We start from the raw sequence: 26,062 nt of genomic DNA on the forward strand, positions 1-26,062 counted from the left end.
AATCATCTGGTCATCTCTCCTTTTCTTTGACAGCTGTAATATCTGCAATTAAAATCTGAATCAGTGGGGGCTATTTTAAGAACAAAGAAGGTATTTCAGCTCAGTACAGCACTGCCAGATTGGGTAGGATATGCTACAATTGGCATTCCAGCTCATTAAAACAGCTTTGCTGTGGACTATTCGTTCTGAAAGCATTCTGCAACCGTATATATACAACACAAGCACTACTCAGCACCAGCGTTTTCTGAAATCCAGCCAGCTTCATGTTGCCCTTGCACATGAAGGAACTTGTCACAACAGGTCTTTGCGCTCAGATGAATGACTGGAGCCAAGGAGAATTCAAGGGAAGCACAATTCCTCGCTGGGGACTGGCAATGGTAACAACCTCCCCTCTTACATGAGGCATCATGGGAACACCATTGTAGCAACCAGATATGATCAGGAATTTGATCCATGCTGATCCCAGGAGGTACCCTATGAGATGATCTTCTTGCTTCTCCTTCTCCATGGCAGCGACAGCTACTGCTTTCCTCCTCCAAAACCCTATACACCACACTGAATCCCCATCAATAACTGAATCCCCCAAAAGAATTAGAACACAGAATCATGGAATCATTTAGGTTGGAAAAGACCTCCAAGACCATCATGTTCAATCATTAACTTTAAAACTGGTTACAGTACCTTTTGTCTGTAAAGGTTCTTATAAATGCGGGGAAAAAAAAAGTCTCATCATCATGGCTAGGCTTCGCGAACGAAGATTTGGGGAGGGCTCTACCCACATTTGTTACAAGCGCGTTGGTGGTTAAAAAGGTCAATGCGAGATAGACAAGTCCGGTTGGAAAAGACACAGCAGAAAGACTCCTTAGGTGGTATATTCTGCAAGGCACTATTCTTTCTGCATTGTCTTTTCTCCTCGAGAGTGATCCTGCGTGCTTTCTCAAAAGAAGCAGCAGCGTTATAGATGGTGTGTTTCCAGGCCTCCTGATTGGAGGCAGAGTAGACCAGTTATGTTGATCAATATGGCCAAGGCTGAGATGTTGTTTCAGGGAGTCCTTGTATCTTCTCTTTGAGGCTCCTCTCTTGCGGCAGCGGGTGGCAAGTTCACCATAAAGCAGGATCTTAGGGAGGCGGTGGTCCTTCATCCTTGAGACGTGCCCTGCCCAACGCAGCTGTGTTCTCAGCAACATGGCCTCAATACTCGTAACTGCTGCCTGTTCTAGAACAGATGTATTGGTCACATAATCTGACCAGTGGATGTTTAGGATTGTACGGAGGCAGCGTTGATGGAAGCGTTCTAGGAGCTGCAGGTGGTAGCGATAGATGACCCATGATTCGGATCCATATAGAAGAGTAGACAGCACAATGGCTCTGTAAACACTGATCTTTGTACTTCTCTTCAAGTGTTTATTTCGCCAAACTCTTTTATGGAGTTTTCCGTAAAAAAAGTCTAGATCTCAGGAAAGAACCATAGTCTTGCTTGCAAATGTTTTAAAACGGCATTTGGAAGAATACACATTCCCATTCAAGAAGGGTGAAATCAGGTAGATCCTGTGAGCTGCAGGAGTTTGGTGCAGCTCAAAAAAAAAAGCAAAACCAAAAAAAATTTAGGCTTAGCTTCACCCAAGTTGGGTATCCCAGACAATCAGAGAATCCACGTCACTATTTGTATTATTTGCCTATTCTACCTGTTTAGAGGAATGTGTTCTCATAAGGCCAGATGCGAACTGCCTACTACAGTGCTAGATTAAGGTAGATAATTTTTAAATAATTTTTAAAAAGGAAAAAAAACTCAAACCAAAAAAAACGCCAACCCAAACCTAAGGAAATTTGCATTTCTTCTTTCATTTAGTGTTTGAGCTCCTTTCATTTACTTTTCCATCTTCCCTTTGCTACAATTTATTTTAACACTATCCAGTTTTTAAATGCACCAGATAGCATGCCAGTAGAGATAAGTTTGCAAGACATGACAGTAAAGCAAATTAAAATAGTGGAAGCTGTCAATGCACACCTAACTCCTGTATAATGCCAAACCCCTATCCTGCTAAAGAATTAGATCCAAGCACATTCCAATAGGATTTACCACAGTGAATTTGTTTTAATACACTGGTACCTTTCAACTCATCTTTACTGCACTTCCTAAAAAAATATTCCAACTTCCTTAGCAATGGATATTGCTAATATTAGATAGGTTGCTCAGAGAAGTTGTGAATCCCTGAAGTGTTCAAGGCCAAATTGGATGGGACTCTGAGCACCCTAGTCTAGTGGAAGGAGTGCCTGCCCATGACAGGAGGTTTGGAACTAGATGATCTTTAAGGTCCTTTCCAAGCTAAGCCATTCCATGATTCTATGTTATACTGAACAAACATAACAGATCAGAATCAAATACATTTCTGTTTTGTCAGGAAAGAATAAAAAACTGTGGAGTACCACACTGCATTAAAATACAGACTGCTTTTCATCCTATCACTTAATTAGCAGAAGCCTACAAGACTTTCAGCTGCCCAAGCACTAAGGTATGATGGTATGTAGGTGGCCTTCCAACTCAGAATATTCTGTGATTCTGTGATTTTAGATGCATCTTGGAAGCTGAGGGATACATGCACTTCTGAACCAACAACAATGTGCTACCCTAAAGCTCCTAACATGGGAGCAGATCTCTTTGTTTAGGCAACACAACTCTAGCCTTCATGCCTATTTAAGCATTGCAATGCTCAGTGAGCATTGCACCAGTTGGCTTTGGGCCTCAGTCATTTGCGTGCACTCCAAAAAGAGCCCATGGATGCTGCCAGGACAATGGATACTAGTCAGGAGCTTTTAAAAGGAGTTGAGATAGAAGTGGAATACAGACTGCATCCAGACACTGTCAGCATCCAGACACTGTCAGAGTGATAGACAGCTGATCAGATAATTCCTTAACCCAAAGGAAAATAAAATGCTCATGAATTTTCATACTCCATAAAGTAATTACAAAAAGCAAGGATGGGAGAACATGGTCTCTGCCAGCATGGGTGCACTGTTTGGGTCCCTGTGTTTGGCACCATCTACTGCACCCATCACTTGTTTTCTAGGAAGAGATTAAAAATGAAGCTCTGAGAACAGGCTTTCACTAGATTAGCTCACTAAATCTCTTTTTCTCACAGACCACATCAATTAAGCACAGAGAAAAGACAAATGTACTAACCTGGGACGAGGATAGCCCAAGTTCAAGCCCCGGCACCACTTGATTCAAAGTAAGCAGGATGAGAAAATGTGCTTGAGTCAAAAAAGAAATCTGAATTGCAGTACCCTGACACTTCTGGTTTTGTGGAAAGGAAGAAAAGCAGAACACATTTGGAGTGGTATGAAGTCAGATTTCAATATTTGCAAGTTACTGAAAGACTAACTGCATTTCTCCAGTCAGCTGGACACTTCCCAGAAGAGTTAGCACAGATAAGAGTTCCTGGGACTAACCCAGTCCTGCCAATTTGCCAACAGTCACACTGCCCTATGTCTATATCATCTTTTGTGGCTTCCTTTGCCTTTCATGTCCCTGAGTGAATAGCCACAAGGACTTTTTCATTGCTGGATCAAGCATTTCTCCAATTTTTTGCCAGCAAATCAGGAAATTCATCCACTCTTCTATGTATCTGGGGAAAAATGCAGGAAAGCTCTGGAGAGCTTATTGGTACTCTGTTGGAAGTGGGAGGGTTACCTGCTTGAGTGAAAGCAGAATATGGGCACCAAGCCATCACCAGCACATCCAGCTTAAAAACATCACTGCATGGAAGCAGGGGTTTTCTGTGTGGGCACAGGAGGAGTGAGACCCAGGATTACAAGCAAGCAGGAGGCAGCACATACTCTGAAGTTAGGGAACCAGTGAGCTGGGTCAACCTGCTGCTTCTCAGCAGTGGTCACAGAGATGCTACTTATGTTTGGTCAGCACAAGCACCTCATCTCAGGACTAGAACTCGAAGCCAGAAAATCTGATTCCAGCCCTCATCTCCCCAGCAGCAATAGCTTAATCACAGCAACCATCTCTCTTGCAGAACTGGTGATGCAACATTCACCATAAGAAAGACACTAGAAAGAGAGGCCTAAAAGTCTTCTGTTCACAGGCAGTTCCTGAAATGAAACATCAGGAATCTTGTTTAAAGAATAAAAACAGCAAGAAACAAAACTGTTTAGTTTGTTTGCTTTTTCCCAAAAGATATCCTTAGTTCATGTCAGACAAATTTTACTGGTGTCCCATTTCCCTGAGAAGCTTTCTCACCTCCAGTGATATCCCCTCAGATGGTGCTTAAAAGTGAGGAATTAAGGTCAATGTGACGACGTATAATATGCTTATAAGACACCAAGCACTGTAACATAGAATACATAATGTAAAATGAGGAAGGACTCTTTTGCATTACATTGTCTCAGGTTTAAAATTATAAGAATTTGTTCTTAAGGATGATATGGGTAACAGGATTTGCCTGTGTGCGGCATCTTTTTGCATGGAGGCTTTGAGCAGCCTACATCACTGCCCCATCACCCTATGGAGGTAAAAAAAAAAAGCAGCTATTAATAATCAAACATACAGTATAGTCAGGGTGAAGAGAAGGAGAGGAAGAGGCCTCACACTACACATTTGGAGACACAAGTTCACACTCCCCCAAAAGCCACCTCCTGTCAAATCCACCCACAGTGATAACCACTCCGCTCCCTGCATTTCATCATTTAGAAACTGGTGCTTTAACTACAATTCACCGATGGACTAGAGAAGTTCAGGTGGTTTTGAGACCTTCTGGTGCCTCATACAAACAGCAGTCAGCCCTTGCCTATTCAAAGACAATACTCTACGCATTTTCATTTGGTTTTGGCATGCAGAGAGTTGCCATGCATACCTCCAAAAAATTCATCAGACTCTGTATCTGCCATAGTATCTTCTGCTGGCCTCAGATTCTCATACAGAAAGGAAATAGTTAATTCTTGCATTTGTTCTTAACAAGTGTATTGGACTACATTTTGCTACGGCACACAATAGCCGCACTCTCCTCATCTCATTAAGGCTGTACTGATGCATGACACACAGTCACAAAATACAATATCACTCATAAGTCTGTCTTTATTTTCATTCAATGTTATGCCAAGCACAAATTTAAGAAGGTCACAACACTTTCTCCAGCACAATCAGAAATGAAGAATAACTTAAAAACAAACTACAAACTCAAAATGTTATTACAGTTTTCCTCTCTCAAGTCTAGCATTGTAGAGTAACAAAAAGTCTGGATCATTTCCACAATGAAAATATGTAAATTAATTACACTCTTATGTTGATTGATGCAAGTTATTTTGGTTGAGAACAATACAAGTCACCCGCAGTTTACAAAACAATATGTCAATAAAATGAGCTAGACCTGCTGAAGAAAATATTTGTTGTACCCTAAAGCTATTTTTGCACGTGCATAACCTTGAGTTACAGTTTTTAGGAAAAAAAATACCACTTCCACATTCTGATCAGCAACTAGTAAGTTGAGACTTGCTTTTCCTCACATACTAAGGAAGCTATTAATGTACCAGACAAAAATACACCAAAGAAGTTTACACAGACTATATTATCATCCTTCATGATCCCAGCAAACGAGAACTGACAAAATTGAAAAATTTACAGGAAAAGCTTTTTTATCAAGAAAAACGCTTCAAGGCGTCAAGTGTTACTCTCTCAGTATGTTTTCTCCTCCTCCCCCTCCCCCCCTGCATATTTGCATGAAGAAAATAAACCTGTATGGACAAAATACCACTACGAAGCCTCACTTTCCAGTAGACCTTCAAAATACTTCACGGAACCGGTCTGAAGGGCCAGAGCTGCTTGCTACTACAGCCTGACCTGTAACACCCACACCTAGCCACCCTGGTAAAGAAGCAGGATACAAGTTATGCTGGGGAGGGCAAGACGGGCCCAGCAGATGTGTTAGAAGAAAACAGATTCAGGGTTGGAGGCGATCAGACAGTGGGGGTTAAAGACACTTCACATAGTCTGAGGTGTGGTGTGACTATAGCTATCCATAAGATCCCAATGGTTAGGACCTGCAGGTACATCACACTCAAGATGGTGGTAGGACAAGCTGTGCCTGCGTTCCGAGGAGCCCAGCTCGGGGCATGAACATCTTGAGGTCCCTACATGGCAATCTCATAAAAATTAAGGACCTTGTTGGTTTGCTCTTTTTAAGATTTTCACAAACTAAAATGAGTCATAAGTACCAGAAAGTTTCAAATATGCAAATATACACTGCAAGGAATCAAAACATTTACCCAACACCTGCTTGCTGGAGGATTTAACTCAGTCAACAAAATTCTTGGGTAACTCTCTGCTCAGTACCCAGTTTCTTGTCACCATCTCAATTTCTGGGGATGAATAATCTGGGATTTATGTCAGAAAACTGTCTCCCACTCCTATCTATTTCTTGTGTAAACTTTCAAGAGCAAGATGGGAGAAAACTGTGAAGTTTCACATTCCTCTGCAATCCAAGTTGCTTGGAGAAAGCTCACTTTGTCACCTCCTCCCTCATCTCAGAACTTTTCCTCAGAGCTATAGGAAATCTGATTTTATTCACCCCCTGATCTTGCAGCATCCGAAATTACAACCTCTCTTGAGGATAACTCTGGCATCACTCAGTGCTTCTTGCTGCTCCCCAAAAGGACAACAGCTAAAAGGGGAGCTGCAGGACAATTCCCACCAGCCACAAAGCTCCCAGTATCAGCTGCAGAACCAATCGTGGGTCCTGCTAACTTCACTCTCCAGCTGCTAGAAGTATTTCAGCTGTTGATCTGCATTACAAGAAGCTGTTGCCCTAGAAACGTGATATTACAAATTCAAGCTCAAAAAAAATTGTTTTTGCTGAAACTTTGTACTTCTTGCTATACTTTTCCCCCCTTCCCCCTATCTCTTAAAAGGCCTAAAATCCAATAAATGCAAATAAAATCACAGAAACATATGAAGAAGCCTTCCAGTTACAGACAGGGAACAATTTTCCAAGCACTTACCTGCATCTTACTGGACATCATATTGAGACTCAACAAACTAAATCAGTTTTTCCAGTGGGGTTATATTATTCAGGTCTAATTAACAGTGGATGTAAAAGTGAAATGAGATAAACATTACTTTATGCTAGCAGTCTTACTCAGTCTGTGACATTACCAAAGATCAAAAGAAGCATCTTAAGCTAGCTATTCTCACTGCAAAATAAATAAATACATTTTAATGAGAAGGAAAATATCCTGTGCGTCAAGAATTAGCATCTTGAATGTGGAACAAGTCTCCCTGACTGCAATGGAAAGCAGACCTTAAAAACATCAGATTAACCAGAAGCTTGCAACAGCAGCTCACCCTATCACTTCTTAAAGTTGAAAATACAGAAAGAAATGTAAACTAATATATATTCTATTTCTGCAGGATATATATTTTTTTTACTCGCCTCCTTACAGATAGATATTACTTCTCCATAGGTATATTATCTCTTTGCATTTCTATTTCCAGAAAGTAATAAAAAAATGGTATCAATCTGAGGCCAACATAGAAACAGAAAAAAAAAAGGAGACCCAAAAGTTAACTCCCTGCCACCTACAAACTTAGACTAGATATACCAACATAAAACCAAATTAAAAAAAAATCAAAAAATATGAAAATCCAAATAAATACATCAGAAATAAGCAAATCAATGAATCAGAAAATCCAACTAAAGCAAATCCAATCAGAAAATTCTAAAAGGTAGATATGACCTGATAGTTTTCACTTCTATAAAAGAGGGAAAACAAAGAGAAAAACCTTCAATGTCTTTAAAAAAAAATTCTTGAAAAATTCATTTCAAAGATGACTGAATAAGGTCAAGAATTATGGGTGATACCTTTACAATACAAAAATCAAGACAGAAAAAAACAACCAAAACATATTTTGGAGCTCTTTTTCAGCCTAAATGCAACCTGGACTTGCATAAGAAATACTTGTACTGCATACTGCATCCAAATAAAATCCAAGCCAAAGCATTGATTCTCGTGCCATGTGAGATGAGGGATGTTTCCAGTTGGATGCTACTACCCCAGGCTGAACACAAAGCAGAAATGAAGATGGGTGCAGGGGCGAGAAGAAAAAGGCATATCCTTTTTATTGTAAATTCACTGTAGTCACTAACAAAGCCACCAAGACGCATAAATATGAAAATATATCAATTTTATTTTGAGAGAAAGTTGTACAATGACGTAGTTCTAAAATTCCTTGTAGGACGGGCTGCAGGAACAAGATCCTGTGGAAGAGATAGACTGCCACCACGTCCCTGTGGAGGCAACAGAGCCACATACATGACTGATAATTTCTTTAATTTATAACTTTGATTAATGTATCCTAACACTCCTATGGATTTATCTGATACCTTAAAAAAAACTGGACTTGTCTTTTAGTCCCAGTCATTTGGTGGAGTGACTTTCATTACTCCTGCAACTGATTCTGCCATATAGCTGTGTATTAAATGAAGCATTATTTCTTCTCAAAAACTCCCCACTCCAAAATATAAACCTGTAATACAGCAAGAAATTATTTTAATATGTCATACACCTTTAGTACTGCATCACTAGTTTTACAAACCTCTAGAAGACTCTAGAAATTGTTTGTGTAACTTCCTTAGCCTGCAAAGTAACAGGATGACTCAGTTAATTTATTTACATTTTCTTTAATTTGGCAATTTAGCCCACAGAGACATTACTTTGTTGTCATCTCCACTCAAATTCTGCCTTGTTAGCATCTAGAGAAATCAATGCCATGAAGCACTTCATTTTTATAACTTCATCTTCTTTCAACCTAGAGCTTCATTAATATGATAACTAAACAGGTACACTGCTCGCTGTCTCTATGTGCGTTAAGTAAATTTATACAAAAATAAAAAGAGAAATACTAGATGAGGATGCTTGTTAATTCTGTGCATGCACACACTTTTTATTAAAGCATCTCATTCAAGTTTATAGAAGATTTTTAAACTGTATGGAGAATAACTAGCAGGTTTCAGTGTGCAACAACCATCTCTTGTTATCTCTTTTCCACTTTGTCACCTAAACAATTGAAAAAAATTCTGGAAGACTGGAAAACGGGAGAAGTACACTCTTGATTTTAAAAATGTTCCTAAACAATTCCATTTGGGTGAAAGTCCTTTCCTGCCAAAGTAACCAACCAAACATAAGTAAAAATTTAGAGATTCCAAAGCATTTTCAGAACAGTGGTTCATTTGGGATTTCTCACCATATTTTCCACTGAGACAGCAGACTGGGCTTCCCACATTGCTGACAAGTCTCCTCCTGCAGCTTTGTAATCACCAGTCAGCCCCAGAGCACTCCTGGCTCACCAGTACCAATGCCTATCCCACCCATTGCTCTCATTGCACCAGCATCCCAACCCTTGCAGTAACAGTACAGTTCTTCCAGATTTTTACAGTTGCCTAGACTGACATGTCATTATTTGAATCCCTCATTTAATAAACATTAGTTTGCATAAAGATCGGTCTGAAAATTTCCTTCCTTAAAAAATCTAAAATAAATAATGGTTAATACGAATAGACTTGATTCTATTTTGTATTGACATGTCCATATTCTGCCCCAGGACTTGATTCTTTTTTGTATTGACATGTCCATATTCTGCCCCATTAATTACTTTTTCATTATCCCTAGGATGTTTCCAAAAAACCTATGTTATACAGTTACACCCCCAATAACCTCTTTCCTCTTCTACCTTATGTGATCCCCAGACATACCATGATGATCACTGACGCCTTCCCAGGACTTCAAATCTCAAGAGCCACAACTTTATCCACAGTCATGTAACTAAATAATGAGGCTTCCCAGTGCAAAATGGAAGCAAGAGAACGCTCCCATTTTGCCTTGCCAAACTCCAGTCCCTCTTTCAGTGACCTCCTCATTATGTGCAAAATAATTGGACTCTTACCCTCGTGCTCACTGAGGAGAGGGAATTCATGTCGTCACTTGCTTATCACGCAAATGGCTTTCTGCGCATCCTGAATTGGGGCACAATTTCTGCCGCACACCCCGTGACCGCAGCTCTGTGCAGGGGGGGTTCCACAGTCCTACTGCCACCCACACAGTGGCACGGTTTGCCCTGCATGGGACACACACAGAGACAGTGCCTCGCACCAAGGTCAGCAATCACATGTGCAACAGAATAATCTTGCATGGCCTCAATCAATCTGCTTTAGTCCCTCCATCCATAAAACCCAAAGGACAATGGGTTCTTTGCACAGGAATGCAGGACTGACACCAGCTTTATGTTTATTTCCAAAATAAGAATAAAAGATGCTTTCTGCAATTTTGACTGTGTATCCAGTACTCTTTGCTTTAAGCAACCAATCTGTGATTAAATTGCCACCTCTGCTTCACCATCTTTGTTCCAACCTCCCTGGGTGAGAACCGCAAGTCTGTTTAGGGTCCTTCTCAGCTCACTGATCTACCTGCTACCAAAAAGACAGGAATTAATAGAATTTTCTTCCTCTTTTAATTTCTGCTATTGTTTCCTTTCTAATTGCTGCTTCTCAGCTACAGGGTATCTGTAAGTTAAACACGCTTACCTTTGTCAAGGACTTTCATCCTAAACTTTCACAGAACACAATGTGCACATGCTCTCAATAGTAGACATCTCAAGAAAACACATTAGCAATTGCTAACCATCCTGGGTCTTCAAATTAAGAGAAACCTAGCAGTGACACTCTTATTTAAGTAAAAAAAAAATATCTTTCTTTATTCTTTTCTTCCACCAATATTGTTTTCTAACAGACACTAGTGTGGTGGCACTACCGGAGGTCACTAAACTCACCCAAGATGGTAAGTGAGGAATTTTTCTCATCTGATTCAGCCAGCTGAAAGTTATGAATCAAATCTAAATTAGTCAACTCCACTGCCACTAATCAATGTAAGCAGCATGAATCACCCACCCCAACTGCCTTGCCAGATACACGGGAAGGGAAACCCACTTGGAAGTGCTTTATCATTAACCATAGAGGGGGCCTCTGTTACTAAGCTAGGGTGACCTTTCATACATGCAATTCCTTTATCTCTAGCTATGATGATGATAAGGAGCTCAGGAGACCGTCTTCTTCGGGGTCATGCATCAGTTCCCCGGACTTGGACAAACTGCATCTCTGTGAAAGGTCAGGGGTGATGTTTGACTACGTTAAAATCTGGATCAATTTTCTCTAGAGAAATACCACTTATTAATTGTCTCTTATAGGAAAGGGAAGAGCAGGACGTAAACGTTAAGTTAAATCAACTTGCACAGCGCCGTAACCAACGTGACTCACTTTGTTAGCACTGCAGTGCTGGGCAAAGCTTATGCAATGCACAGTCAAGGATGTAGCCAGGGCTTGCGCTGCAGGAGGGACTCAGGAGCAGCAAGGCAGCTTTCTTCTTTGTTGCTCTCTTCCCTTGGGTATTCCCCTCTATATACATAAATGCACATTCTGCTCAAGGACAGTCCAAGACAGCGCAAATTAAACGAAATTACAAGAGGAAGGAGAGCCCCAAAGGCTGAAATCACAAAGCTTCATTTTTCAGAGAAAATGCAGGTGATTCTTGGTTTCAGCCAAGGTGGATTAATATAAAAGAAAATGGTAGCAGCAGAAGAATGTGGATCCAGAACATCTTACACCCATCTCTGTGCTGTTCTGTTCCTAGACAAAACCAGTGAGCACATTAGATAAGGGTTTCAGTGGAAGGAAGAGGCCTATCAGCCAGCCTATGGCAAAATGGAGAAGAGAGCTATACCCACCACAAATGGAGCTTAGGGGGCTGCAACTGCACTGAACCCATCTCAGGACTGGTCTCCTCCTGGCTGCACCAGCTGTATTGTATAGTAAGTAAATAGCTCCCACTTAAAGGAAACTCCTCATTGTGTCTTCTCCCTCTCGGGCAGAGTTGCTGAGCATGGTCTGCTGCTCATCAAAAATCTGAGGATAGCTGGATCCTGTATCTCACTCAACTCCTAACCTTTATGTGGCCATGGAGCAAGTCAATTCAACTTGCCTCTGCCTTGATTTCTTAATTTCTAAAATGGGAGTGAGAAAGAATCCTAACTCATGAAGCTTTTTGATATTTATCAGTGAAACACTACATGTTTATGGGCTGAAGCTGTGTCTACAGTACCTTGGTAAAACCAAGCCTCCAGAAGGAGCTGGCTGTGACAACCAGCAGGACCATACCAGATAGCAGCAGCTCAGGGCTGCTTAGCAGCATTTTGACTCATTATCAGCCATTCCTATCAAACTGCTCCATAAGCTCCCTCCTTCTAAAGGTTCATCTTATGAAACACCCACACACTAAATACCAAGATATACTAAATATTTTCTGGGAACTCCTTAAAGAAAGCTATCACCAGAACAAATCAGGATCCTGTGTCTGTGCAGTGCCACTGCAGTGGAGCACCGGTCCGTCCATTTAAATGGAGCGTGAGGGCTCGGTACTCATCCCTTCCTAGGAGATACAGCTTTGGGACTTACTGCTGGGGATGAGACAAGCTAATACCTGGATGGAAAACTCGACTCCTAGAGATTTTTCAGACTTGTGCAATACAAGACCTGAAGGTGATAGGCAATAACATCTCTCTCCAATTGAATTTGGGAAATATTCCCACACTTGTCAGAGTTTCAGGATTTCCACTTTTCGCTTCACGGGGAAGAACCCTGGCACATGAACAAGGAATGGTAAAATGGTTTTTTTGGAGGAACTGTTGGTCTGCAGACTTACTTTTTCATCCTGTAACTATTAAGTGAATATCGCAGGTAAGATTTGAAAGTCTAGATATCATAGAAGATGCCAAAGATTTATACGTTCACAATACAGCCAGCTATGAAGTCTGCTCCAACTCAGGGTCCAAACTCTTAGGGAGAAAAGAGTTATTGATTTTGTAAATGGCAGCAAACCCCCCACACCTCATTCCTGTTGTTGTCCCAGTGACCTAGTGTCAAAATCAACTCCTGAATGGCCATGGAAGAGACGTTAAGAGCTAAAAAAGAATCAGTACAGGAAAGTAAGCTAGAAAAAGGTTTTTCTTTAAAACTAATAGATAGACTGATAGCTTTAAAACCCATAATCTGGTGTGGTTTTAGCTTAATTCTGTGGTTTTGTTTGGCTCATGATAAAATAACATTACTACAAGTGAAGTGCTCTGGCTGGCAATGGCAAAGATGGGACGAGTTCAGTCTATGGCATTTCTGCATTAGGTCTCAAAAACCACCTGATCCCTGTCAGCTGCACCTGGGGTTGACCTGCTGGAATAAGCAGGTTGAAGTACCTCCATTTGCAAGGCATGGCATGCAGCTCTGCATGCCAGTGGGTTTTAAAATCCTGCTCTACAAACAGCCCCTGAGTAATCACTTTGCAAAGGGTTCTGCTCCCATCTCCACCCATGAGATGGGCTTCAGCCTCATGCTCCTTGCATCGCCCAAAGACAAGGAAGGAAAGAGCAAATCAATCAGCCCCATCTCTCTCAGCAAATACATCAAGAATTAATGTAACTTTGTCATTTTCACAGGATCTCAGCCCTGGGACCTCCTAACAGGTATCTGAAAAGGAGATATTCTCAAACACTTCATTTTTCCTTTGGATGGGGAAACTCGCACTGATTTTATTAAGGCATATTTGATTGAATGCCATGCCACAGGCAGCTCTGGCTTTAGAAGGCTGTTTTGACAGACCTAGAGCTGAATATTACTGCAGATAAAGCTATCCTAAAATCCAGCCCTGAGCTGTCACTCCCATTACACTCAGAACTGTATAACCAAGAAAGGTTTTAAATTACAGCCCAGGCTTACATTTTTAAATATTTGTTAGAGTTAGCCCTGGATACTTTGCTGTGAAACTTGATCAACATGTTGATATATGCAGAGATTAAGTCATCCAGCCTCTACTGGCAGGGATATGAACATTCACGAGAAGTCACTATTCTTTTTGTCTGAAATCCAAAAAATCAGATTCTAATCTCAGTTTCACTGCGATGGATTGAAAATGGCTCCACAAATGCCAAGAACTACTTAACCAAGAGGACAGCAGAAACCAGGACTTCTGCTGACCTTCAGGAACAAATACAGTTATGCCGTCAGTACAGTAAAGATAGCCCATGCATAAAGTGCACCCTGAAGGTGGCCAATCTTATTATGAACTTTAAAACATGTAAGAGCATCACACGGTAAGGATGTACCACAATAACAGCCACAATCCTCAACGTACACACACACTGCACAAGAACTCCCACTCCACACAGGATAATGGCCTACATAATTTCTGCTTAATGATTCCTGTTAAAGTCAGTGCATATTTCCATATAACCTCTGAAGGGCATCTGCAAGAGTGGCCACAAGGACAGCATGCTCTGTGGCCATGACAAGCTCCTTGCCCAGCCTGCCTTCTGCACGCAGCTGCTGTACAAACTCCCAGCTGCCTGGGAGCACCAGCGACCACCATGGGCACTTGGATTAACAAGCTCAGTGGAGGGCTTGACCTCTGGCTGGAGTTTTGGTCCTAATGGCAACATGAGACCAACCCTCAAGATGCAGGGTTGACATACCCAACAGGACTACCCAAATGAAAAATGATGCTCCTACAGCTACAGCAACACATCAATCAGGAGACAAATTACTTTTGATGTAAAAGGCTAAGCTCTGTTTCACGTTGGTACACAGACTGAGGATGTCTCACTGCGGCTGGGTACTGGGAGAAGAACATGCAGTAGATGAAGAGCAACAAAAGTGAGAAAGGCAAATTTTATGCACAAGAGAACACTGCAGGATGCTTCTAATTCCCTCCTTTTGCCAAGACCCTCTTACTGCGGATGTGAGCCAGGCCAGTCCACCGGGCAGATGAATCCCTTGCAGGGCATAAACTGCAAGCCAACTGCAATAGACTGTTACATTTGAAGGAGTGATGGAATTCATTTTATGAAAGCTTGGGTTAAGAAGAACTTGTGCATCACAGAAATTGTGAAGCCAGAAGGAAATCTCTCAGAAGAGTTAGTGAGAGAAGTGATGTGAATTTCTTCAGTAACACTCCTTTAGCTCGTCTGCCTATCACAATAATGCTTTATTCAAAGTTTCTGGGAATAGGTAGAAAAATAGCTTTTATTATTATTACCATCACCTTAATTTTTATATACAAAACAATGAACCAATAGCATAAGGGATAAAGCATTCTCAAAATTACCAAAATTTTGATAAAAGAGTCAAATTTGGTTCAGTCTCAGCCAGATCCTTTGTACATCACTGTCGCTCAGAATTTATGTCCAGACATACTTTCCGCTTGCAGAAAGTTAGCTAATGAAAAAACTAAGTCTGAAAGCACATTTTAGGCTTGTCAATCTAAGAACGCCAAAAAAAGACTTTAGCTATGCTGTTTTAGCCAAGATGGAAATCTTACATATTTAAGACAGCTTAAAAAAAAAACCAACGAAACCATTTCAAGTAAGGGCAAATACAGCTGAAGTTCCCTATCATCTTCCTCCCTCTCCCCATTCCCCAGTCAGGTACCTAGCATAGTACAGGACCCCAAATCTTCCATATTCCTTTATTCAGTCACCACCATCAGAAAACTGCCCCTTCCCACTGTTTCTTTTCCCCATCCTTTGCTAATCAACAGTCATTAACCGATGCCCAGACATGGAAGTACATTCTACTCACTCCTTACTCAACTTGAAATCCTCTTTCTCTTCCCTTTCACTTTCTCCTCAGACTTTCCACACTCACCATCTACATGTGAAAAAGTCAGCTGTAGATCAACTGATATTTGTTAAAGAATCATTTTAGCTGTCACTAAACCACTACGAACAGAAGGAAACAGCTCTTGGAAGGATGTTTCAGAATGCAGCTTCTGGAAACAGCTGAGGAGGCAGAGAGAAAGAAAGAGAGAAAGCTCTGCATCTTGCTGCTTTAACATGGTATGCAGGTCTTTTTCCTATAGCATGATAATCCAGAGGGAATCACCATGGGTTTCATTTCCAGCAGGGCCCTTCAGGCTCTCTCTGTCAGCATGATTTGCTGGTTTGCTCCAATGCAGAGCTCCAGCATGCACTGTGAAAACTCAGAGGACCAGGACTCAGCATGAGTCCAGCTAAACCTCACCGTGTAAATTCACCCAAAGACACATCACATACTGGCAAGGGTCAATTCCCAAAGCCCCGGCAGCAGCATATGTACCTCACCATTTACTCCTGACCTCACGATATGGCTGCAAAAGCACACAAAAAATTTGTTTATAGTTCTAAAGATCTGAATCACAATGCTTTTTACTAATGCAGTAAACCCACCAAAGGAGCCCTGTGGGCATCTTTACATATTCCCTGCACAAACCATGCTGGGTAAAGAACCTCCCAAACAGATGCTGCCGTGCAAAGCTGAGGGAAGCGAGCCAGCAGCCTGAACAGGGCAGCAAGGCAAGCTGGTAAAGCCTTGTCCAATGCATCCAAGGTGATCCAAAGCTCACACCTCATTTCGAGAGAACTGTGTTCATCCACAGAAAGTCAATAGTAAGACTTAAAACCAGCCTGCTCCATGAAAACTCACATAATTATCCAGCCTTCGTGGTCCAGGCAAGTGGCAAAAGTGCCAGAAGGTTTTACCATCACGATACCACCCTCATGTCACCCTCCAGCTATTCAGTATCTGACAACATGGAAGACTTTTGGCTACTGGAAAGCAACAGCTGCCTTTTCACTATTTGCATCCTGGCCCTGAATGAAAACCTCCAGCTTAAAATAACAATAGTAATAATTACTGCTACTGTTGTTCCACCCAATCCTCTAGCTTCTCTGCCAAAGGAACATTTCCTTCTGGGTAGTACAGTGTTTTTCTAGTTATGGACCACTACAATAATATGGACACCCACTATCAAGGGCAAAGCAGAAATAGAAAATGTTGTCTTTTTTTTTTTCTTACGAAGTGCAAGAACAAAAAAAAAAAGGCTGGTCTTCTCTAAAGGAAATCAACAATTATGCTTCCTTCAAAATCCTAATGGTGAATAGTGGTGTCTGAATTTTGACTAAAAGATATCAAAGGAAGCCTCTGGAAAAAATGTCTATGTAAAATCTCAGCTCTGAGTTTATTGACTACCAGTGTATCCATCATTGCATTGCACTCCAGTGAAAAATCCATAAAGCTAGGTCATCCCAACACAAGCTGGCAACTCTGCCTCACATGCAAGCTCACCACAAAGATGCAGACATGCAAGCAGCAACTTCACTAACCTGACTGCAGCCACAAGCTGTCATTATCTAATTGTCACTTACAGAATACGAATGAAAGAATTTCAAACACCAGCTTTCAAAAAAAACCCCAAACGACCTAACCAAACCCATTCCAAACATGTAGATCTCAAAATTATTAAATAATTATTTAAATATGGATGCATGGATGAACAAGAGCTCCTGGACAAACTACAACACAAAAAGGAAGCTTACAGAGGGTGGCAGCAAGGACAGGCAGCTTGGAAGGAATACAGAGAGATTGTCTGAACAGCCAGGGAGCAAGTTAGGAAAGCAGAGAACTGATAGAATTAAATCTGGCCAGAGACTCAAAGGGCAACAAGAAAAGCTTCTACAGGTAAGCCAGTGATAGAAGGAAGATTGGGGAAAATTTGAGCCCTCTCCAGAAGGAAACAGAAGACCTGATTACCCAGGATATTGAAATGGCTGAGGTACATTTTACTTTTTTGCCTCAGTCTTCACTGCGAAGTGCTCCAGTCACACCGCCCAAGTCATAAAAGGCAAAGTCAGGGACTGGGAGAAGGAATAACCACTCACTCAGGAGAACATGATGTTCAATAACATCTAAGGAACCTGAAGTTGCACAAATCCATGGGACCCGATGAACTGCATCTGCAGGTCCTGAGGGAACTGGCCAAAGGAAGTGGCTGAGCCACTGTCCAACATATCTGGCTTAACCAAGGGCAAATGATACCTGACAAATCTGGTGCCGTTCCACTCTGGGGACACAGCGTTGGTGGATGAGGAAAGAGCAACAGAAATCATCTACCTGGACTTGTGCAAAGCATTTGACACAGTCCCACGTAACGTCCTTATCTCTAAGCTGAAGAGACATGGATTTGTTGGATGGACCACTTGATGAATAAGGAACTATCTGGCTGGTCACACTCCAAGAGTTGTAGTTAACAGCTCGATGCCCAAGTGGAGACTAGTAAGGAGTGGCATTGCTCAGGGGTCAGTTTTGGGACCAGCATTAACATCTTTGTCAGCAATGTGGACAGTGGGATTGAGGGCACCCTCAGCAACTTTGTCAATGACACTAAGCTGTGTGGTGTGGTTGACACACTGGAGGGAAGGGATGTCATCCAGACGGACCTGGACACCCTTGAGAGGTGGGCCTGTGCAAACATCATCAAGTTCAACAAGACCAAGTGCAAGGTCCTGCACATGAGTCAGAGCAAACCCAAGCACACACAGACTGAGAATTGACTGAGAGCAGCCATGAGGAGAACTTGGGGGTGTTGGTGGATGAAAAACCAAATTTAAGCCAGAAATGTGTGCTGGCAGCCCGGAAAGCCAACTATATCCTGGACTTCACAAAAAGAAGCGTGGCCAGCAGGGTGAGGGAAGTGATTCTGCCCCTCTATTCTGCTCACATGAGACCCCACCTGGACTACTGCTTCCAGCTCTGTGATCCTCAGCATATGAAAGGCATTGACCTGTTGGAGTGAGTCCACAGGAGGGCCAGGAAGATGATCAGAGGACAGGAACACCTCTCCTACGAAGACAGGCTGAGAGAATTTGGGCTGTTCATCCTGGACAAGAGAATGCTCTGGGGAGACTTCTAGCATCTTCCAGTACCTAAGGGAGCTTAAAAAAAAGCTGCAGAGAGAGTTTTTACAGTGTAGTGATAGAACAAGGGGTAATGGATTAAAACTGAAAGAGGGTAGGTTTAGATTAGATACTAGGAAGAAATTCTTTACTGTGAGGGTGGTGAGGCACTGTAACAGGTTAGTCAGAGAAGCTGTGGATGCCCCATCCCTGGAAGTGTTCCAAGGCCAGACTGGATGATGGGTTTTGAGCAACCTGATCTAGTGGAAAGTGTCCCTGCCCATAGTGTGGGGTTGAAACTAGCTGATCTTTAAGGTCCCTTCCAATACAAACCATTCTAGGATTCCACGAAATATGAAGACTCAACAAAGAATTTCACCCTGTGGCAAAACACAAAGGCATCCTCTTATGACTCTGGGTGCCATGATTTGTTTAAGCACTGTGGGACATAATCATCTTTAATATTAAAAAGATATCAATGCAACATATCTGATAGCAAAACTGACATTTATGCTGTCATTATATGCACTTATCATCAAATATAATCTGTACTATCATGCGAAGTGCTCAGACGGTTCAAAGGCAAAAATGTATGTTCAATGTTATTTAGAAATATTAATAAGCTCCTTTATTTTAAGATGTAAAGCATTAATAGTTGTTCTGAAGAGGGCTCGCTTTTAACCTTTAACAACATTGAAGTGTCTGTAATTTTTATCAGATTGTTTAGATTTTGATTGAGCTAAAGTCCTGAAGCTACAATTAAACTTGCAGCTACCTTTTCTCACTAGGCTTCCTGCAACAGTTGGAATAATCTTTGAAGTCTGCAAAGACATGGAAGAAACATTATTTATGGCTGGTTTGCACAGTGCAAGCAGAGACAAGTTGTGTTCTGCATTTTGAGAGCTGGTGACAGATCATTTCTCACCAGCACTACAGGAAGTCATCAAAACTATTTCCCCCTCCCCAGATGCTCTACAGGACCAAGCTAAGAAGCTGGAAATGCTGCAGGGCAGGATTTCAAGAGCTCTGAATGGCCTAAAACCAACTCTTACTACAGTCAGCATTAAACCGCGCCACCAGCTCCACTGAAGACAGAAGTGGCCTAACTCAGCCTGTTGATGGCTACCTGCCTGGAAAGCCCAGCACATCTCAGGATGGGCTGCTAAACCCATTTAAAAATTATTCTAAAAATCAGGGGTGCTTTTCAAAAGCAGGGAGAAATCTGCTTAGATAGTAAAAAAGGAGGAAGGATCTCAGTCCAGAGGAGCCACCCCACATTTTGCCACATCTCTCTGACCACCTCCACAGCCAAAGGATGGAGCAGTGGACTCTGCAGGGGCAGAGGGACAGCACCACTGAACCCTTGCAGCAGAGACTCCACTGTGCTGGCAAACATGTAATGATCAAGGCAACACTCACTGATGTCAAAAGAAGTTATGCTCATGCACTGACAGCCATACAATTAGTAGTGTCATCATCTAGGAGAAAGAAATAAAATATTTTCTCCCAGGCAAAGCCAATGGTGTTTTTCATTTGTGTTAACTTGCTCTAAGTGCCTGCAGGGTCCATGTCTTTGATTTACTGTGGATGACAGACAGTACAGGCATAGTTTATGTATAATTATTATAGTAGCCAGGCTCATACACCAAGAACATCAGCAAAAACAACAACAGCTCAATAAGACAATGGAGAATTTTCCAACACAAAATGCTATATCTCTCTACATCCCTGCAACCCTACTCAAGGTCTGCTCTTGATTCTTTCAAGAAAAAAAAAAGAGTGAAATCAGAAAATTTTTATATCAGTGGTAGCCTTGCTACTAATCCCATGCAACACCAATTTCACCCAAAATAACCCTGTATTTTGTAGTTTTCATAGAATCATTAAGTTTGGAAAAGACCTCTAAGATCACCAAGTCCAAGCATTAACCCAGCACTGCTGAGTTACCACTAAACCGTGTCCCCAAGTGCCACATCTAGACGCCCCTTAAATCTGTCCAGGGATGGTGACTCAACCCTGGGCAGCCTCTTCCAATGCTTGACAGCCCTTTTCATGAAGAAGTTTTTCCTCGTATCCAATCTAAACCTCCACTGGCATAACTGGACATCATTTCCTCTTGTCCTATGGCTTTCTACTTTGTAGAAGAGATCAACCCCCACCTGGCTACAACCTCCTTCCAGGTAGTTGTAGAGAATGAGAAGGTCTCCCCTGAGCCTCTTTTTCTTCAGGCTAAATAAACCCAGCATCGTCAGTCCCTTCTCATCAGACTTGTGCCCCAGACTCTTCCCCAAAGAGGATTCAAGGTGTGGCCTCACCAGTGCTGAGTACAGGGGAACAATCACTGCCCTGGTCCTGCTGGCCACACTATTGCTGATCCAAGCCAGGATGCCACTGGCCTTCTTTGCCACCTGGGCACACTGCTGGTTCATGTTCAGCTGTTGTCAACAAGTAGACCTTTCCACCAGGCAGATTTCCAGCCACTCTGCCCCAAGCCTGTAGCATTGCATATGAAGTTAAGAAAAATAAGCAAGATAAGAATAGCGTGTCTCCCACTGGATGCATATTCTAGTCCAGCACCCAGCAAGTCCTGCCTCCAGCTCAGCCCTCGAGTTCAAGCACTGAAGAGAATACAGTACTTAAGGTTTAGACAATATACAGAGCAAAGTATATAATAATGATTATCATCAATTCTCTGAATTGCACCTATATAAAAAAAAAGCAAACCGCAAACCCAGAAGCTGGAAGTTCATGCAGATCCCAAAGTAGTGGTTTGAACAACAGCCCAGCAAGGTTTGCTTAGATCTCTCTTCACAGCACTGCCATCTTTTGCATCCTGACAGTACTAACGGTGCCCAAAACTTACTTGTCCCGATATACACATCCAGATGTTAATGACTCATGTGACTTCAGGGTCTAATACGATGCCTGTTACAATATATATAACCTTTTATACTGGGACAAAATGAGGCCTACACACTTATCTCAATTAAATGAGAAAATGAGAATTCTGTTTTAGATGCATAAATCCTCATAGCAAACAAGATAAGAGATATTAATAAGCTGTAATTTATAACAGTTTAAGACATTCTCCTTATTTAAGTCTCTTAAAGTAAGGAATAAGAATGCACATGCAAGACAGGCTACTTAGTTTAACATTAGTTTATATTTTCATTTCTTTTGTCATCGTACACAAGTAAAATACCAAAAAGTCTGGGGTGAATGCACGGTAGAAGAATGTACTGCAAAGAAAAACTGTCTGCACTGGAATTACAGAGATCAAAGTGTTTCCACTGTAAAAAGAAAAAAAATTTAAAAATCAGAGAGATTCAAATACCTCATTCCCAGTCAACGCTTTTGTTATATATTAACAAACTCTCTTCTATTCCACTGAATATAATAAACTGGAGCAACACATTCCTGTTGAAAAGACCAGTTTCATTACATGGCCATGACCTGGACCAGCTTTCAATCAGCATTGATTAAATGCATGTTCTGACGTTCAGTATCACATACCTTCCAAGCTGTGGAAAAAAGGTATCAAACACTTCCATTTTGTCACTGTCATTTAACACAAAATTCATCTGGATGCTGGATATATGAAGTGTCTCTGAGAATAGCTCACTAGATCACATACACATAGAAAACTCAGTGTGTACAGGCTAAGTAGGGTTGAATTAATGAATGTACTGTTGCTTCACATATTTAATGTCTGTCACTAAACTGATAATTTGCAAATGCAGAAGCAGGGACTGGGGGACACACTGGCTACAGCCACTGACAGATCCCTCCTTGCAGTTTCAAGAAGCTAATTGTGCTCAGTTCAGAGTTCTTGATCCGTGTTCCTGGGAATGACTCAGGACACAAGCAACGAGACAATCAGCAAGTGTCTACATTTGGGGTTTTGTTTCCACTCCTATCTACCCTGATTTCCTTCCCAGGAATACTCTGCTTGTGAAAGACACAGCATGACATCCTAAGAGACTTCTATCTTCTCTGCCTAACAGACACAGTCTGGGTGGCAGCAGAAAAGCAAAAGCTTCCCTAGAGCATACAGCAGGATTACCAACAAGAAGGAAGAACTACTTCTGGATTGAAGTTTTGGCCCATTGTCATCTATGGCAAAACTCCCACTGAAGTCAGCACAGCCAGGATTTCACCTCTGTTGCAGTGATTTTGAGTCCCTGCCCATTCTGCCTTGGGACTTCCAGCCAGCACAGTAAGGCTGCCTTAACAGTGCCAAAAGCTTTTGTGTTATGAACTGCAGGCAGAAGTCATGAAACCCTCCACATAAGCAACCAAATACTCATCAAAGAGTTAAGAAATTTAAGACACTTGAAGACCCTATAAGGGATTCAAACGTGGATCCAGAAGCATGATGTTTCATATTGGCACACCACTCTAAAACAAACCTTTTCCTAACCAACTTTCTGTCCCTCAGAAAAACCTGTCAATAAATACAAGCAGTATGACTGCAGTTGGCATGTGTCAGAGGACATTTCAGAACTCAGCACAGAAATATATCTGTAGTGGAACAGCAGCTACAAACTGCTCCTAAAAAGCAATGGCTAGACACCCTAACTCTCTCCTAATTGCTTATTTCATTGTATTTGACAGAATCCATCAACTAGAGTATATCAGGTCACAATAGTGCAACATGGTAGGAGCCATGACAATGAAACAGAAGACCCTTGCCTCAGAAATAGAGCAAGCCAGCACTTAAGGAAAATGGGAGTGCTATGCCCCATCACGGTTCGGCATATAGGATAACAACACAGTAACATATCACACAGTTCAGGAATCATCCTGCATACCATCGGCACACAGATATGGAGCACAGTCATTACAATGCCAACAAATTCTATTTTAAGAATCAACCTTTATAAAAAAAAGGAACAAAAATAAATAAAAGTATTATTTGCTGCATCAAGGCAAGTTCAGCCAACCTGCTGATTTTCTACAACACTAGCACCACCAAAGGATCAAACAGAGGGATATCCCCAGTTTACAGCGCTGAAGTATGCTGGCTCCTACCTGGCTCTCTCAACAAGACTCCACTGTTTTTGGAATGCAAGGATCACACCTGTAAGCTCTTTCTCAGCAGCACTCTCCAAAGGCAAGCTGGCTCCGGAGGGATCATTCCTTCTCTCCTTGCATCCACCATCAAGTCCTCTCCAAGCAACAAAAGTAAATTTTTGTTCAACTGAAGGATAAGCCCTCTGTTTTTAAGCAGGGAAAAAAAAAAGACAGCAACTAGCCAGGCTATTTTGCTTTGTTCTGCTTTCCCAACTAATGCTGACACCATCCCCACAACTGCTCCAGACCAGGAATGAGTCCTCAGTGAAAGCACTGACTCCAGGCAGTGACTAGGAAATAGTGTAGCATCTCCACTCTGCATTCCTCATAGTTCACCCTCTCCTGATTTTTAATTCCTTTGCTAAGAACTCAACCCAAATTTCACAAAGCAAAGCATTTGCTAAATGAGACATAAGTTAAAAAGCCTGTGCAGAGGACTCTTTCTTTCCTTATTTCTTTCTCTCCTTCTTTCCCTCTTTCTTTCTGCTGGACAGAGGTTGGTTAAGAATACATGAATCCTGATCAAACGATGCACCTCGCTAAGCTGTCTGACAGCGCTGCAAACGGAAAGCAAATGAGTACGAAGAGAAGCATTCATTTTCTTGAGTCCCTTTCGTTTAACCACACTTGATGCTTTAGTGCCTCTGCCGGGATGCCAGCGCTGACTTGCCTTTATGTCTCTTTTACTTGTATTTATTTTAATTGGACCTGGGACTAAGGACACTCGGCAACGCTTAATCGTCCCGACGACAAAGCAAAGGCACAAAACCCCCACGGGCAAAAAAAAAAAAAAAAAAAAAAAAGGGAAAAGGCACCCACTGATGCGTTCCTTGGGGCTTTCTTTTCCTCCTGCAAATAATCCAGCGGGGTTCAAAAAGTGGGCAGGGAAGGCTGGATTACTTCCTTTTAATAGAAGTTAGAGCTGGGAGAACCACGTTTAACCCATCCCCAGCCGGAGCAAGTTCCCTTCCCACGGATGCACACTCCGGGCATGCCCCTGGCCTTGCACACACATATATTTACACGGAGACACACTCACAGACACACACACCGTCCGAGTTTCGGGAGCCCTTGGGACGCAGAGGGCAGTCCCTTGACAGCGCGGTGGGGATGGGGACCCTCCTGCCTCTGTTCCGCGGAGCCCCGAGCGACCAGCCCCAACAAAGCCCGGCAGGGGCTGGGGGGGGACATGGCTGCTGCCCCCGCTGTCCCCGGACAGGGCGCTCTCCCAGGTCCAAACAGCGCCCCGGTGCTGGAGCCTGCGAACAGGGAGGGCAAGGCGAACCCTTCCTCCTAAAAACATTGAGGAAAAAACAAAGAGATAGACAGACAAAACGAAATACTAACAGGCAGGTCTCCCGGTAACATTAGTCTCTCCCCATCCCAAGCAGCTGCAGCCAGTCCCCAGGCTCAGCCAAGAGCAACTGCAGCTGAAGAGCAGCGACAGACACGCACACCCCCTCTTGCCCTCGCCCGCTCCCTGCTGCAAATTTCAAACAACAACAAAAAAAAATAATTTAAAAGGTAGTGAGGAAAATTTCAAACATGAAAACCCAGCTCTTGCCTGCTTGCGAGCTAAACCCCCGTGCGAAACGGAGAGCGCAGCGGGGGCATCCGCCCGCCGCTGCACCTTGCACGGCAAAGAGGGAGCGCGACCGGCCGCTGACACGGAGCGGAGCGGGGACAGGAGCGGGACACGGGAACAGTGGAGAGACGGCGCCGCGGCGGAGTTCCCGAGGCAGAAGTTTCCCCGAGTCGCGGCCGCAGCCCCCGGCGCCCCCGCGCACCGCCGAGTTTGCTCGGCGGAAAGTTTCTCCGCCATCTCCTCGGCGCCCCTCCCCGGGCCCCAGGCGGGTACGCACCGGCCGGCTCAGCTCCGAGCGCTGGCCCGTGGCCTCCCGCGCCGGGTCTCCATGCCGCCTTAGGCGCCGCCGGGGCTGTGGCGGGAGAGAGGCAGGGAGCGGAGCGGGGCGACCCCCGCCCGGCGCCGCGCCGAGCTCAGCCCAGCCCAGCGCAGCCTGCCGGGAGTGCAGCCCGCGCCCGCCTCCCGCCCGCGGGGAGGGACCGCGCCGCCGCCGCCGCCCGCCCCCGCCCCGCCTGCCGCGGGGCTCCCACCGCCCGGCACCGGCTTCGGGGAGGTCGAGGAAGCGCTCCCGGAATGTATGTTCTCCACGGGACTCGCCC

General features: G+C 43.0%; 1 protein-coding gene across 1 annotated transcript in view; it reads right to left on the reverse strand.

Moving 5' to 3' along the window:
• The window catches only part of FAT3 (FAT atypical cadherin 3), a 405,538-nt gene extending 379,713 nt beyond the window's left edge, over positions 1-25,825 (reverse strand). Inside the window, exon 1 of the mRNA XM_027677451.1 lies at positions 25,741-25,825. The gene's annotated coding sequence lies outside the window, so the exon portion shown is untranslated. The remainder of the gene's footprint in view (positions 1-25,740) is intronic.
• Between the last annotated feature and the right edge of the window lie 237 nt (positions 25,826-26,062).

Source organism: Neopelma chrysocephalum, unplaced genomic scaffold (assembly GCF_003984885.1).
Source record: "Neopelma chrysocephalum unplaced genomic scaffold, ASM398488v2 Primary Assembly neopelma1_43, whole genome shotgun sequence".
Lineage (NCBI taxonomy): Eukaryota > Metazoa > Chordata > Aves > Passeriformes > Pipridae > Neopelma > Neopelma chrysocephalum.